Genomic DNA, 16,488 nt, shown 5'->3' with positions numbered 1-16,488 from the left:
TTGTTTCCGAATTTCCCCTTTTTATAAGGACACCCGTTGTATTGGATAGGACCCACTTTCGTGACCTTATTTTAACTTGATTACCTCTGGAAAGACCCTGTCTCCCAACAGTCACATTCTGAGGTACTGGGGGTTAGGGCTTCAGCATAGCTTTTTGGGATGACACAATTTAACCCGTAACAGGTACATTTGCAGCCTGAACTTCATTTAGGTAAAAAGTAACTATGAGGACCCACTAAGTGACTAGCGTTGTACTTGGCAAAAACTTACTCTCAAATCCCAGCACTTTGGGAGGCCAAGGCAGGAGGATCACTTGAGCCCAGGAGTATGAGACCAGCCTGGGCAACACAGGGAGACCTCGTCTCTACAAAAAACAAAAAAATTAGTCAGGCATCGTGGTGCATACCTGTGATCTCAGCTACCTGGGAGGCTGAGGCAAGAGGATCACTTGAGCCTGGGATGTTGAGGCTGCAGTGAGCCATGATTGCACCACTGCACTCCAGCTTGGGCTACAGAGCAAGACCCTGGCTCAAAAATAAATAAACAAATAAATAAATAAATAAGCTTTCTCAGACTCCCATGTAGTTAGGAGTAATCAGGGAACATAGTTCTGGTCAATGAAATGTAGGCAGAAGTCTGTCGGGTGGAGTTCCCAGATAACTCCTTGTTTTCCTAATTTAAAAATTGCAATAGTGGTAGCGGTAATGATGGTGGTGGACAGACTCAGATAGTATATCCTTTTTCCTCCGCCCTTTCCCTTTTTCCTTCCTGGAATGAGGATGCAATGCCTGGAGGTAGAGCCATCATTTTGAGGCTATAAGGATAAAAGCCTCATGCTAAGGATGAAAGAAGGAAGCTAGAAGACGAGGTCTTTTTTTTCCCTCCCTAAATAGAGATGGGGTCTTGCTGTGTTACACAGGCTGGTCTCTAACTCCTCGATTGAAGCAATCCTGCCTCAGTCTCCAGAAGTGCTAGAATGACAGGCATGAGCCACTATGCCTGACCTTAGAAGACGAGGTCTTTGGCAATGTCCTTGGATATCTGCACCAACCTTGGACTGTTGAAGTCCAAAAATCTTGTTAACTGAAAACATTTAACCCTTACTTGTTTAAGCCACTACTTGTTGAGTTTTCTGTTATTTGAAACCAAATGCATCCCTAATTAATACATCTGAGTTTGAGTGGCTGCTTATATTTTTTCTCTATTTTAATTCAAATAAACATGCAATTAGTTCAGTAAAATTGCTTCTGGGTATCATCTGAAATTGATTCATGTAAACCAGTGCAGTGACAGTTTTAGAAATTCTGACTTAGTAGGGTCCTTACTTTGGTTCAGCATTTCAGAATTTACTAAGATTTTCCTCCATCATCCTTTTATTTAATCTTCACTGCAATTCCAGAAACTAGTGAGGTAGATATTATTGTCCATGTGTTACAAATGAGGGAATGGATGGGGCTGAGACATGTTAAGTGACTTGCCAAAGATTCTATAGCTGGTAAGTGGGGAGGCCAGGAGGACCTCAACAAGTGTTTGTTACGCACCTACTAAGTGCCAGGCACTGTGAATACAAAAGGGAATAAGACAGACAGTCTCTGATCCCATAGAGCAACAAGGAGGCCGAAAGTTAAACAAGTCATGGCAACCAAATGTGATCAGTGTTGTGGCAGAAGAAATCTCCAGGTCTGAGAAAGCATGAAAGAGAGTCCCTATCTTAATTTTGGTCCCTCAAAAGCAGACCTTAAAGCAAGAATTTGAGAGCATATAGATTTGGGGGAGGTAATCCCAGGAAGTGATGGTAGGGGAATGCGGGAAGTTAAACAGGGAAGAGAATATGTGTTGAAGGGTGTGTTACTAAACAGTCTTTATGCTGTGGCAACTAGGGCACAATCTCGCCACCCCCCAACCAAGGACCCTCTAGGAAACTGTGCAGAACACATCTCGGTGTTGCCTCAGGAGGGGTGAGAAGCTGGGATGTTTAGCCACTACCTCTTGTGTCTTGTTGGTTGAGATTTGCTCCTGGGGACATCAACTCCCTGGCACTCTGGCCTGTCCCCATGCGCGGACCCAGCGAGCTCTGGCATCTAAAAAATATTAAAAGCCCCCAGCCAGGCAGATGGAAGAACCCCGGAGGCTTGCACCAAAACTGTGTGCAGATGACTCCAGTGAGGGCCTAGAGAATCTATGGGTTACCAGCAACGACTGCCACAGGTCCCTAATTTAGTGAAGAAGAGTCAGGAAAAGCTTCCTAAGGTAGTGGTGCAAAAATTCTAACCTTTGCTGGTCACAGAGTGCGACAATCTGACAATGACACAGCCTGTAAGAGAGGCTGACTTCATGTACAAAATGCCTCAATATCCTGACACTTGGCCTGTTGGCTCACCCGTGAGGCTGATCCTGGTTGAGCCTAAATGATATGGTAAAGCTGAAGTCAGAGGCAAGATCAAAGCACAGCCCCTTCCAGAAGCCTCCTCAAGAACTGGCCTCCTGGGAGGGACCAGGGAACCGGCAGCCCTGTTTCCAACTTCGCCTGGGCTTCCTGCGGTGCACGCTTCTGTCCTCGCTGACATGCCGAATGTTCTCCCCAAATTATTTCTGAGTTCTCCTGGCAGCAGCTCTGCCTCCCTGGCTCCCCTCCCCACTCCCGTTGGCAGATCTGTGTTATAAAATAAGAGGCTCGGGATTATGTCTGTCTGACAACTGAAGAATGAGCAACGGAGCAGATGCAGAGTCTTACAAATCCCGTGAATTATACATGGCCATCTGCAGCCTGGAGCCGTCCAGGATTTCCACCCCACACCACGGCGTTCCATATGGAGTCATATGTTTTTAGTAGCGGAGCCATGCTGTCAACGTCCAGCAATCCGTCATGTGGCACATGTGTGATGCAAGCGCCCAAGTCAATGTTATCTCAGGCCCAGGAGTTCTGAGCAGAGCTGAGCGGTGGCTCGGGCAGTCCTGTCTTCTTACAAGGACGGCGCAGTGTCATTTTTCCCACATTTGAACAGTTATTAAATCTCTTTTTTATCACTCGGAAGGCAGCCCTCACACCCTCCGCCACACACATGCCCCGAGAGAGAGGCCTGATTTGAATACAGAAATTTAAAAGTCACTAGATTGAAGCTGGATGCTGGTGGATTTTAACGGCTTCTCTCAGGATGGGAGTCTGGGCCCTACCACCCTCTTCCTGAGACCTGGGCGCCTTCGCCTGAAATCACTGGGCTGGAAATCACGTGACCCCCACCCTGACTGGAGCTGATTGGCTCAAGATGGACTCCTGGCTCTGGCTGGGCCAATCGGATTCTCTCCTCTACTCAGGCTGCACTGTGACCTTTAAAGGAAGGAAATTTGGGTGCAGTGGGGAAGTGGTGTTAGGTTGCAAGTGAGCCCAGATTATGCCTTTGCACTCCAGCCTGGGTGACAGAGCCTGACTCAATCTCAAAAATAAAATAAAATAAAAATTTTTAAAAAAAGAAATGCATGAGTGAGAAGATGCCAGAGTCATGTGACCTTGTGGAGTAGATGCTCTGATGCCTGATAAACCTCAGCCAAGAAATAGCCCTTGGGGAAGCAGGAGAATTTAGACACAGGAACAGGGGTGTGGCCAGTGCTCAGGACAGAGGGAGGCTAATAAGAGAGGATTCAAGTGGTTCTTATGGGAAAACATGAATCTCAGAGGAAACGATTAAAGAGAAGTCAGCCCCAGGGCAAGCTCTGGTGCTTGGAGCTGTGACTTCTGATCCCCATTTTGGGTCTAGAAAACTTCCCACCTGAAATGCCTTGTCCCTCTTGACAGCTGTCATCATATCCAGCACACAGGAGGAAGAGGGAGCCCAGGGCAGGATCCTGCAAGATGAGTCCTTTAAGCTGCCATAGGAAGCCACAGGGACTGGCCATAACCAGTCCATTTTCCATCTGGAACTTGGAAATATGGTCTTTCCTAGAGAAGAACTCAAAGCCTCAGATGGCATCTAGGGGGCTAGACAGTGAGATAAACGAACAAGTTGGCAGGTTGAAACAATAATCCTGAGGTTGGTGTTTCACTGGGCATGTGCCACACCCAAGGTGACAAATTTAGTAAGTTGCTATGCAGGTCACATAAGATCCTGCATGTAAGTGCCTGGCACAGTGCCTGGCATCCAGACAATATGCAAGAAATGGTAGCTATTATGATAATTGTTGTCCATCAGCCTAAGGGGGAGTCCTAAACCAAAGACTGAAAAGCCCCGGAAAGTCCAATATTCTGTTATTTTCTGACTGTAATACACAAAGAAATGTGCTAAGAGGAGCTAGGTGTTGGAAGGAAAGAACTGTTCAGTGGTTAGAGGAATGCCCAGTTTCTATTCTTTCTCTGATGAATTCTACAGTCTTCTCCAGCAGTAAAATTGAGATTTTTTTTTTTTTTAAAGATAGATTTAAAACTACTTTAGTGTTTTAAAACCCTGCTACCTTCTGAATGAGGGAGTATTACAATGGACTATTAGGACAATGCAGTAGCGCTTGAAGCCAAAAAATAGATTAAACTGACAAATTACTCAATGTTCTTGAATGTATTGAGAGATTTATACCGATAGCAGAGAGCCTGGGGTGAGTTATTAATAAGAACACAGAAGACAAAAAAAAAGAGGCAATGGCTAACTCTAGGAAAAACAAAATGTTATAGTCATAGCACACGAAGTGACCCAGTTGTGATAATATAAACAATCATCAGGCTGGGCATGGTGGCTCCATGCCTGTAATCCCTGAACCTTGGGAGGCTGAGGTGGGAGGCTTGCTTGAGCCTGGGAGGTCAAGGCTGCAGTGAGCCATGATTCTGCCACTGCACTGTAGCCTAGGTGACAAAGTGAGACCCTGTCTCTCAAAAACAACAAGAAAAACAACAACAAAAAAAACCCAATCATCATAATATAACCATCAAATATTAATTCAATATTTGAATAGACTTTTTAAAGAACAGTCTTAGGTTTACAGGAAAATTAATAATATAGTTTAGGGAGTCCCTATATGCTCCATATCCAGTTTCCCCCATCACTAACATCTGACATTACTATCTGATATGAAATTTGTTACATTTAATGGACCAATCTCAATACGTTATTATCAACTAAAGTCCATGGGTGATTAAGATTGCCTTAGTTTCTCCTAATGATTTTTTTCTGTTCTAAGATTCAATCCAGGAATCCATACTGCATTTATTTGTATGTATTTCCTTAGGCTCCTCTTGACTGTGGCAGTTTCTTAAACTTTCCTTTTTTTTGATGACCTTGATGGTTTTGAACAGTACTGACCAAGTATTTTACAGAATGTCCTTCAACTGGGGTTTGTCTAATGTTTTTCTCACGATTAGCCTGAGTTATGGGTGTTTAGGAGGGAGATCACAGTGATAAAGTGCCGTTTTCATTACATCATACCAAGGGTACATATGTTGTCAACATGTTTTATCACTATTGATGTTGATCTTGATCACCTAAGGTACTGTTTGTCACTTAAATAATTTTAAAATATTAAACATAAAGTAGAAATAAAATATAATTAAAAAATTTAAATGGCACCAATCTATACTTGGAATATGAAGTGGTGAAGACCGTATATGTGTGTGGCATGTGTGTGGCATGTGGGGATAGTGATGAGGGAAGATATCTTTACCTTTCATAGTTGAGAGACAATCAGTATCTGAATGGAGGAAAAAATCAAGAAATTACAGAATAAACATTCTATTTAGAAAAATGGAGGAAGAGAATTACTTCAGGAGAGTGAGAACTCAGGATGAGGAGAGGTGGGACAGGGAACAGGGACCATGGGGGATACTGACCTCTTGACACCCATCCCAACCTCCTTTTTCTTGACTTTCTACTATACAGGCTGAAAAGCTAAAAAAAGAAAAACTCTCACCATCTTAAACTCCCTTGCAGCTGGGGGTAATTAAGACACAGCTCTTGCCAATAACATAATCAGAAACCTGCTGGGGATTTCTGGGAAACTCTTTGCTACCTTCCTTCTGCCTGGAACACAGATGTGATTGATGACTTAAGGAGCTGCAGCAGCCATCTTGTGGTCATGAGGGAAAGGCCAAGAAAATGGAAAACCATCTGACCTGATGCTGTTGAGCCACTTAACAAACTGCTCACATCTGGACCTCTGGTTGTGAATAACACCAAAAATATTAAAATCAATTCTTATAGTTTGTTAATTGGGTTTTCTGTTACTTGCAGCCATGTGCAATCCATAGCAAATATAAGGACTGTTTGTCTTTTTTTTTTTTAAATCAATGTATCTGCAGTATTTTGATTACCATTAAAATGAAATTTTAAAATAGATTAGTAGAGTAGAGTGTTAGTAGTTAGCAAAATAGTCCCTGGACTCAGGGACTGACTGGCACACACGGGGTTCTCATGTAATTTTGGTTGAGGCCCAGGTCTCTTCCTAGTTCCTGCATAGCTCTTAGACCAAATCCTCCCCCATTCTTCAGGCAAACACCTCTTAGGCAGTTAGGAAAGAATACTGCAGATGTAGCAGCCTCTGTGACAGTCCCCATTACATTCCTGCACTTTGCATCTTGACATATATAGATTTTACTTAATGCTATAAATTAAGACAGTTGTGCTGAAGTCCAATTAATCCAGTAAATTTTCTGGGACAAATGCAAGGAAAAGCTTGATTATGAGGTAGGAGCCCAAGCTCCTGTCTATTTTTTGCTCCTTTCTTTCTGATAAAGCCACTGCACAAAGGCCTCAAAAATACTTTCTGGGCTGGGCACAGTGGCTCATGCCTGCAATCTCAGCACTTTGAGAGGCCAAAGCAGGTGGATCAACCGAGGTCAGGAGTTTGAGACCAGGTGAAAGCCCATTTCTACTCAAAATACAAAAATTAGCCAGGCGTGGTGGCGGGTGCCTATAGTCCCAGATACTCAGGAAGCTGAGGCAGGAGAATCACATGAACCTGGAAGGTGGAGGTTGCAGCCAGCCGAGATCGTGCCACTGCACTCCAGCCTGGGTGATAGAGTGAGACTCTGTCTCAAAAACAAACAAACAAAATTTTCTGAATTCTCCTCTGCTCTATGTCTATTTCTTTAGAGATACAACAAAATAATTAAGAATCAGAACCCTGCATGTCATCCTAGACACTTCCCTTATCTGCTTTATCCTCGAGTCCTATTTTACCTCTTGGAATCTCTCAAGGCCATCTCCTATTCATGACCTCTTCATCACCCTAGCCCAGGCAGCTCTCAGTGGTTGATGTCCCCCTCTGTTCAAAGCCCTCCAATCGCCCCATCTCACTCAGTGTGAAAACCAGTGACCTACCAGCTCGCCTGTGATCTGGTCTCATTTAACCTCTCTGGCCTCACTCTCCTCCAATCTTTCCCTCATTTTCCCTTTTCTACTCACATATGCGCCATGTCCCCCCTTACTTTTGCCTGGAATGCCCTGCTACCCGCCCAGGCCCACATGTTTTGCCCTTTATCTTCCTAACTCCTATTCACCCTTCAGAGCTAACTTAGTTATCACCTCCTCTAGGAAGGCTTTCTTGATTCCCAAAGTTATATAAAGAGAACTCCCCAAGGACAGGGTTCAACATCTCCTATTTTAGCCCCAGCATCAGAACAGTTCCTGACACAGAGTGGGCACTCAATAGATGTTTGTTGAGTGAATGAATGTTGGTAGACAGAAGAAAATAAGCTGTTGCTTCCAGCAAGTGGCAATTGAGCCTGTGAGCACAGCTGTGTTTGGGGTGAGAGACTGCCCTCTAGGGCAGCCCATACATGCTCTGTTAGAAATGCTTTGAGTGCAAGTAACCATAAATCCAGCTAATATGGCCGAAAATACAGGTTGTGCCAAACTATGGCACACAGGGCAAATCTGGCCCTTAGCCCATTTTTGAAAATGAAGTTTTCTCAGAACATAGTCACACCCATTTGTTAACATATTGTCAAAGGCTGCTTTCATGATACAAATGAAGAGTTTTGTAGTCATGACAGAGACATATGGCTGGCAAAACTTAAAATATCTACTATGCGGCCCGAGGAGTTTCCAGGTTTAGTTTCATAGCTGAACAATACTCAAGACATTGGGATAGTGTCTCTGTTATTCTCTTGGCTTTCTCCTCATGGTCACAAAATGGCTTCCACAGCTCCAGGCATCACATCCTCACATAACTGCATTTGAGAAGGAAGTAACTGGAGGCTTAGAGCACAGAGATCCTCTTATGTTTTCCTCTTATCAGGGAAGAAAAACTTTCCCAGGCTGCCCATAAATTGACCTTTATACCTTGCTGGTCAGTCTGGGTTACATATCCATCCTCTAAGCCAGAGGCTGAACCCACCTTCCTTAAATCCCGGAACAAGATTAGAGTCCTCACAGCAAGGAAGAAGAGAAGGGATGTTACATTAGTGGGCAACCACAGTGTCTGCCATAACATTCCCTCCGATTACCTTTCTCTCTCCTCAGTGGCATCTGACTCTCCCTTAGGAAGGGAACTGCCTTAGATCTGGAAAAAGACCTTGCCAAGAGCTCAGGTTCGAAGGTGAGCTACCTCTTCCCCAGGGTGGGGTACAAAGTAGCACTACTGAAAGGAGAGCTGCTGCATTGTATAATTGAAGGAAAAGAATTTGAAGCTTCAGGGACAAAATCGGAGATCCAGGGTGGAGACAGAGGTGAGGGCACCGGCAAGATAGTGTCCTAGCAGAAAGTCACTGTCCAATCTGACTTTTCTGCCCTTTACAAAATCTTGTATAAAGTCTGTTAAATTCGTAATAACCACTAGAACACAGTTGTTGCAAACAAGAGAAAAACAAGCTAAACCGTCTTGGGTGAAAAACAAAAACAGAATAAATCTTCAAAAGCACAACTGAATAGTCTGCTAGGAAGAATGGATGAGGGAGAGAGGGAAGCAGGACTGAAAAGATGGGATTTGATTTCTCTTTATTTCTCTGCCCCATTTCCTCCTTAATGGCTCCATTCTCAGGCAGTTTTCCTCCGCAGCACACGATGGCTGTCGGCAGCACCTGGAGAAAGATCATTCCTTTTTTTAGACCAGCAAGCAAAGGAGTCTCTTCCCTCAATTTGTAGAAAACATTCATCTTTATTCTGATTGAACAAGCTCAGGTCACATGCCCATCCTTGGGCCAATCACTGTAGCCAAGGGGTGGGGATTATCCTGATTGGCTCAGACCTCAGCCACAGGCCCCACCCCTGGAAGAGGATGTCACTTCCTAGAAGCCCATGGGCCCTTGGGGAGGGACGGGCACTGTTCCCCAGAGCAGTGCAATCAGTGCTGGGAAACTGAAGCTGCAAGTGTCCGAGGGACCCTGGGACATCTCTGGGGTCTGCATAGGTACCCATGGAGGAGCAGAGATGGCAGATGAAAGAGGCCGTGGAGGAGAAAACGAACACAGCAATTCACCAGAAATTGGCAGGCTGTGGAATTGATGGAATCCACTTACTGTCCAGGCCTAAGGGGGTAAGGAGACGTCTTCTCTCCCCCATGCTGGCATTTGGGTCACATGTGGAATCCGTGGTAAACTGAGGCACCTGTCTTCTCCTTCCCAGGTCCAATAATCCCATCCTTTGCCAAACGCTTTACTGTGGTACTGGCATCGTTTCAAGCATTTAATCCTCGTTCCAACTCTACGAGGAAGGTACTGTTGTTCCCACTTCACAGGGGAGGTTATTGAGGCACAGAAAGGTCAACCAATTCACTCAAGGTCACGCAGCTCCAACACAGTGCAGTTGGGATTCGAACCTGCAATGTGGTTCCCAGTGCAGCCCACCATGACCATTCCACGTGGCCAAAGCCAGCGCGCCTGGAATCCGGGAAGGGAGTTCTTTCTATTGCAGGCCAGGAGCGGGGTACATCCCACTTGCCTTGAGGGCCCCTAGTGCTTGTCAGGAGGCGACAGACCGAGGTGCTCTCCTCTCTGGGGCAACTAAACTGCCACCAGAAAAATGACCCATAAACTCGAGACGGAGCCCGCTTTCCCTCTGTGGATTCCACCCTCCATTACGTCTCTCCCTCAATTAATTAATAAAGCCCCGCGCCTCTTTGCCTGGCTGCTTCCTTCCCTCACTCGACCTCCCCATCTCCACTGAGATCCCGGTTTTTTCCCCTCCCCATGGCCCAGCCTGCTATTGTCTCTCGGTCCGTACAGTTGCTCCTCATAGGGAGGCTGTTGGAGAGAAAGAGAACACGGAAGGCCCCGGGTGGATTTGGGCAGCCGTTAAAACGGGGCTCTGCTTCATTAAATCTCAGTTTTGTGAAGCTCTCCTGCTGAGCCCGGCCTCTGCTCCAGATTCATCCGTATGGGCAGACCTCCCAAAGACAGGTTCGGTCCAAGGACAGGTTCAAGGTCGAAGATGGGGTTCAGAGCTCTCTCTGAGGGCCCGTGCTCTCTGGTTTCCTATTTGCAGGCACACCTTTTATGAACAGCTTGGTTCTGGGCTAAAAATGTGTGGGAAAGAGCTGAGGCCCTAAATTCAGGCAGACCTGGCTTCAAGTCCTAGCCCAACAATAACTGGCCTGGTGACTTGAACTTCTGTGGGTCTCATTTTCCTGTCCTGTAAAATGGGGATAGTAGCAGAAATTGTATATTTGGAAGTTAAACGACAGAACATGCAAATCTCTTAGCACAGAGCCTGACACAATGGAAGTAATTGATTTTTTTAAAATAGCTTTTTTTTTTTTTTTTTTTGAGACAGGGTCTTGCTTTGTCACCCAGGCTGGAGTGCAGTGGTGCAATCACAGCATACTGCAGCCTCAACCTCCCAGGCTCAAGCAATCCTCCCACCTCAGCCTCGGGAGTAGCAGGGACTACAGGGGTGTGCTATCACACCTGTCTAATTTTTGTATTTTTTTTTTTTTTTTTTTTTGTAGAGACAGGGTTTCACCATGTTTCCCGTGGCTGGACTCAGACTACTGGTCTCAAGCAGCCCACCCATCTCAGCATCCCAAAGTCCTGGAATTACAGGCATGAACCACTGCGCCCAGCCAAAAATTAGCTATTTTATTGTCAGTAGAATCGTTACAATTATTTTATGACTTTCCAAGATAGCACGCTACCCTTGGAGAAACAGCACAGAGCAGGAGCTAAGAACACAGACTCTGGATTCAGTCTTCATGACTTTAAATCCTGGCTCTGTCATTTTTCAGCTCTGTGACCTTAGGCAAGTTATTCTACCCCTCTGTGCCTCAGTTTCTTGATCTTGAAAATGATAATAGTACCCACCTCGCAGGCTCTTGTGAGGATTAAATGTGATGAGACATGTAGAGGGCTTAGAACAGCACACAATGAATATTAGCTATTATTATTTTCCAACATTCACTAACTTCTCAGTAAATGAAAACTGTCATTCTTTCAGTGGTGGGTTTTGATCAGTGGCAGGCTAGTAGCAGCCAGCTGTCCTAAAAAAATTGTAGGCCAGGCATAGTGACACATGCCTGTAACTCCAGCACTTTGGGAGGCTAAGGTGAGAGGATCACTTGAGGCCAGGAGTTTGAGACCAGCCTGAGCAACGTAGCAAGATCCCATCTCTTAAAAAATGTATACATGTATGCATGTACATACATACTTTTTTGTGTGATGAATTTTACTGATTTAAAGGATGTGTGGTGCAAAATTTGCAAATAATAATAAAGTTTCATTTAGTTTTGCCAAGCTCTGTAGCCATTATCTATCTGTAATTGCAAGTTAACCATGATCTCCTTCCTTCATTTGTTTGAAATGGGATCTTGATATAATTCAGGCTGATCTTAAACTCCTGGGCTCAAGCAATCCTCCTCAGTAGCTGGGACTACAGGCACCCACCAACCATGCCTGGCTAATGATTTTTTAAAAAATTTTTTTAGAGATAGGGTGTCTCTGTGTTGTCTGGGCTGCAAGCCAACCATGATTTGACAAATGGAGTTGCACCCCAACCGTGAGTGTATTTCCAACATGAATGTTGGCTGATTTTTCATTTCCATTAATGAGTAAAATGAAAGTGAGACAATGAAGACATATGTTGGAACTTCACTCAGCCATCAACTTCTTTGCTAAATTGGATAATAGTTTTTAATACTGGAAGAATATTTACTCCAATTTTTATTGCTATTCACAATGTAATGGGTATAACACAACACACTTTAAAATTTAATCTGTATTATAACATTTTCTTCATTTCTTTCTGAGGTCCAGACAATCAGCCAAAGCCCTGATTGGTAGCATCTGTCTATTTTCATGGTGTAAATATTTCCACTATGGCTAGATTCAAGTTAACAAGATAGAGTCACTGAATGTGAAGTTGGAAAGAGAGGCACAGTGAGTGACCCACCATTATACATTATTTCCACCATATAGATACAATAGACTTTAATCTCAAGAGCATAGATAATAGCAAAATTTATAAAATAATCAAAAAGTGATGAGTAGTGCATCATTTATTATATGTTTTTAATTTAATCTCTTTGACTGTTATATAATTTAATTTAAAATAATTGCTGTTTAACAACTAGCTTGCCAAATTTCTAAAAGTTTAACAATTGGCTTTCATGAGCCAGTGTGAGCTACCTCTAGCATACCTCTGGTTTTGATAGCTAAATCCCCAGAGGAAGCTTCAAGAACAACAAAAGAGGAAATGCATTAAATAATTATGGGACATGAGAGATTTTTAAAATTATGCATTAAGAACAATTTTTCCTAAATGAGGGGTTTTCCTTATTGTGGTAGATTGTATTTTCCAAAGGTGGCCACAAAATATCTCTTATTCTCAAATGTTCTTCTAGTACTCTGCCACTCTACTGTGAAGAGGTAAGAGTCGGTGTCCCCTCTCCTTGAATTGGGGAGAGTTTGGGATTGCCTGGAGCAATAGAGTATGGTGGAAGTGGCTTCCATCCATAGGTGACTTCCAAGGCTAAGTCTGAAAAGATGGTGCCACTTCCTCCTTGTGACCTAGAAAACTCACTCTTGAAGCCTATAGCCTCTATGTAAGCAATTTGGCCAAAATGAGACTGCCATGTTGTGAGGAAGCCCGAACTAGCCTATGCAGAGTGACTGCACGGAGAGCCCAGAGACTCCATGAAGAGAGATGCCCAGGAACACCCAGCTGCCCCCTGCTGGCCCAGCACCAGCTCCATTTCACTGTAACTGTGCAAGAGGCTCTGGGCCAGATCCACGCATCAGAGACCCCGGCAGGGCCTTGGACATGTTAAAGCTTGTAGAGTCCTGAGAAGGATGTCAGCGCCGAATTAAGAAAAACGTTATTAGAAACTGGAAGAAAGGGGATCTTAGTTATGTGGTGGTGGAAAGTTTGTCACCTGCGGTAACATAGAAAGAAAACATGTATCCAGTGAACTCACTGTTAGAGCAGAACATTAAAAGTGTTATCTGGCTTTTTCTTGCTACCTATGATAAAATGTAAAAGGAAAGAAACGAACTAAAACAAGCTATTAAATATAAAGGAGCCAGGACCTGCTGGACTTGAAAACAAAATTATTTTTCGTTCCTAGCTTCTCTAGATGGCAAAAACTTCTCAAACTGAGAAAAGGCCTCAGGCTCTTATTACCTGATTTCAAGACTTACTATAAAGTAAGTCTACAGTAATCAAGACAGTGTGGTATTGGTGAGAGGATAGTCACATAGATCAATGGAACAGAATAGAGAATCCAGAAATAGACCTGCTCGTATATGGTCAATTGATTTTCAACCAAGGTGCAAAGCCAATTCAATAGAAAAAGGATAGTCTTTTTCAATAAAGAGGGCTAGAGAAAATGGACATTATATGCAAAATAAAACAACCCTCAGCCCATACCTAGCTCCCCGTACAAAAATTAACTTTAAATGGATCATAGACTTAAATGTAAAACCTAAAACCATGAAACTTTCAGGAGATGACATAGGAGAAAATCTTTGTGACTTAAGTTTGGCAAAGATTTCTCATGTTGGACACAAAAACACAAAATCATAAAAGAAAAAAGCTGATAAATTGGGCTTCATCAAAATTTAGAACTTCTGCTCTTTCAAAGCCTTGGTTAAGAAAATGAAAAGACAAGAAACTGGGAGAAAATATTTACAAAATACATATCTTATAAAGGAGTGGTTTCCAAAATAAGAAGATAAAAAAAACTCTCAAAACTCAATTTTGAAAGGAAACTCAGTGTTATTATAAAGCAACCCAATTTAAAGTAGGCAAAAGACTATCTGTTCTCCACTGAATTACCTTTGTAACTTTGTCAAAAATCAGTTGTCCATTTATGTATGGATCTATTTATAGACTCTGTATTCTGTTCTATTGATCTATATTCCTGTCTTTATACCAATACCATGCTGCCTTGAATACTGTAGTTGTATAATAAGTCTTGAAATCACATAGTGTTAGTTCTCCAACTTTATTATTTTTCAAAGGCTTTCTAACTCCTTTGTCTTTATGAATTTTAGAATAAACTTGTCACTTTCTACCAAAAAAAAAAAAGCCTTCTGGGATCTTTGATCAGAATTGCATTAAATCTATAGTTCAATTTGGGGGGAAATTGCCATCACAACAATACCAAGTCTTCCAACTCATGAACAGGATATATCTCTCCACCTATTTAGCTCTTTTTAAATTTCCTTCAGCAGTGTTTTGTAGTTTTTAGTCTAGAAGTATTTCATCATTTTTTTGTCAGATTTATCCCGTGACACTTTTTACTTTTGATGCTATTGTAAATGGTATTGTGTTTTAATATTCCAATTTCTAGTTGTTCTTGACTGTATTTAGAAGTGCGATTGATTTTTGTATAATGATCTTGTATCCTGCAACCTTGCTAAACTCAATTACCTGTTCTCAATTACCAGAAAATCATCAGATTTTATATAAAGATTATCATATCATGTGCAAATTTTACTCCCTTTTTTCCAATGTTAATGCCTTTTATGTCTTTGCCTTGCATTATCAAAATGGCTGTAACATCCACTGCAGTGTTGAATAGGAATGGGTGAGAGCAGGCATTCTACATCTTACATATAAAAATTAACTCAAAACAGTTTATAGATCTAAATGTAAAGATACAACACTACAAAGATTCCTGAAGAAAGAAAATTTTTGTTACCTTGGGTTAGGCAAAGGGGATGTTCCTAGACACACTATCAAAAGCATGAGCCATAAAAAAATTGAAAAAGTGATCTTCATCAAAATTAAAACCTTCTGCTCTTTGAATAACTCTTTTAAGAGAATGGAAATGTGAACTATGGACTGAGAGAAAATGTTTGCAAGATACACATCTGAATTAAAGAAAAACAAAAACTTGTATTCACAATACATAAAGAACTCTCAAGGCTCAATAATAAAATAAACAGCCCGGCTTTTATAATGGGCAAAAGATTTGAACAGACATTTCACCAAACAAGATGGCAAATAAAGACATGAACAGATGTTTAGCATTATTAGTCATTACAAAAATGCAAATTTAAACCACAGTGAGACACCACTACATACCTATTGGAATGGTAAATTTAAAAGACTGGCTATACTGGGTTGAATAGGGTCCCCTCCAAATTCATGTCCACTGGAACCTCAGAATGTGACCTTATTTGGAAATAAGATATTTTCAGATAATTAGTTAAAGCAAGGTAATAGTGGATTAGGATAGACCCTAAATCTAGTGACTGACTGTTGTCCTTAAGAAGGCCACATGAAGACACAGAGACACACAAAGAAGAGAATGCCATGTGAAGCCAGGGACAGAGATTGGAGTGATGTATATATAAGCCCAGGAATATCTGTGGCCACCAGAGCTGGAAGAGGCAAGGAAGCTCTCTCCCTGAGAGCCTCCAGAGGGAATCAACCCTGCTGACTCTTGACTTTAGACTTCTGGCCTCCAGAGCAGTGAGAAAACACGTTTCTCTTGCTTTAAGACCCCCAGTTTGTGGCAATTCATTACAGCAACCCATGGAATCTAATATATTGACCATTCCAAATGCTGGGGAAGAATGTGGAGGAAGTGGAACTCTTGTACATTGCTGATGGGAATGTAAGATAGTACAAGCTCTTTGGAAACCAGTTTGGCAATTTTTTTAAAAAGTTAAACACCTGCTGCAGGATCCAGCCATTCTGCTCCTAGATATTTACCCAAGAGAAAAGAAAGCTGTGGTAGGCAAAATAATGGCCACTGAAGATGTCCATGCCCTAATCCCTGGAACCCGTAAACATGTTAAATTGCATGACAAAGGAGACTTTTTAGATGTGATTAGATTAAGGATCTTGAGATGGAGAGATTGTTCTGGATTATCCAGGTGGGTCTGATGTCATCACAAGGGTCCCTATAAGTGAAAGAGGGAGGCAGAAGAGTGAGTGTGAGAGTGACATCGTGTGACAAGACTTGACTGGTCATTGTTGCCTTTGAAGATGGAGGAAGGAGCCACAAGCCATAAATTCAGGTGGCCTCTAGAAGCTGGAAAAGGCAAGGGAACAGATTCCTCCTAGAGCCTCCAGAAGGACTGCAGCTGTGCTGACACTTTGATCTTATCCCAGTGAAACTCCTTTTAAA

At 42.7% G+C, this 16,488-nt stretch overlaps 1 protein-coding gene across 2 annotated transcripts in view; it reads left to right on the top strand.

The window, feature by feature from the left end:
- Positions 1-9,222: 9,222 nt before the first annotated feature.
- MYL2 (myosin light chain 2) overlaps positions 9,223-16,488 on the top strand; it is a 44,174-nt gene continuing 36,908 nt past the window's right edge. For both annotated transcript variants that reach the window (XM_063614530.1, XM_063614531.1), the window contains exons 1-2: positions 9,223-9,453; positions 9,543-9,631. The gene's annotated coding sequence lies outside the window, so the exon portion shown is untranslated. The remainder of the gene's footprint in view (positions 9,454-9,542; positions 9,632-16,488) is intronic.

Source organism: Symphalangus syndactylus, chromosome 13 (assembly GCF_028878055.3).
Source record: "Symphalangus syndactylus isolate Jambi chromosome 13, NHGRI_mSymSyn1-v2.1_pri, whole genome shotgun sequence".
NCBI classification, from domain to species: Eukaryota; Metazoa; Chordata; class Mammalia; order Primates; family Hylobatidae; genus Symphalangus; species Symphalangus syndactylus.
Note: the sequence above shows the minus strand (reverse complement) of the source record. Positions and strands in the feature narration are given on the sequence as shown.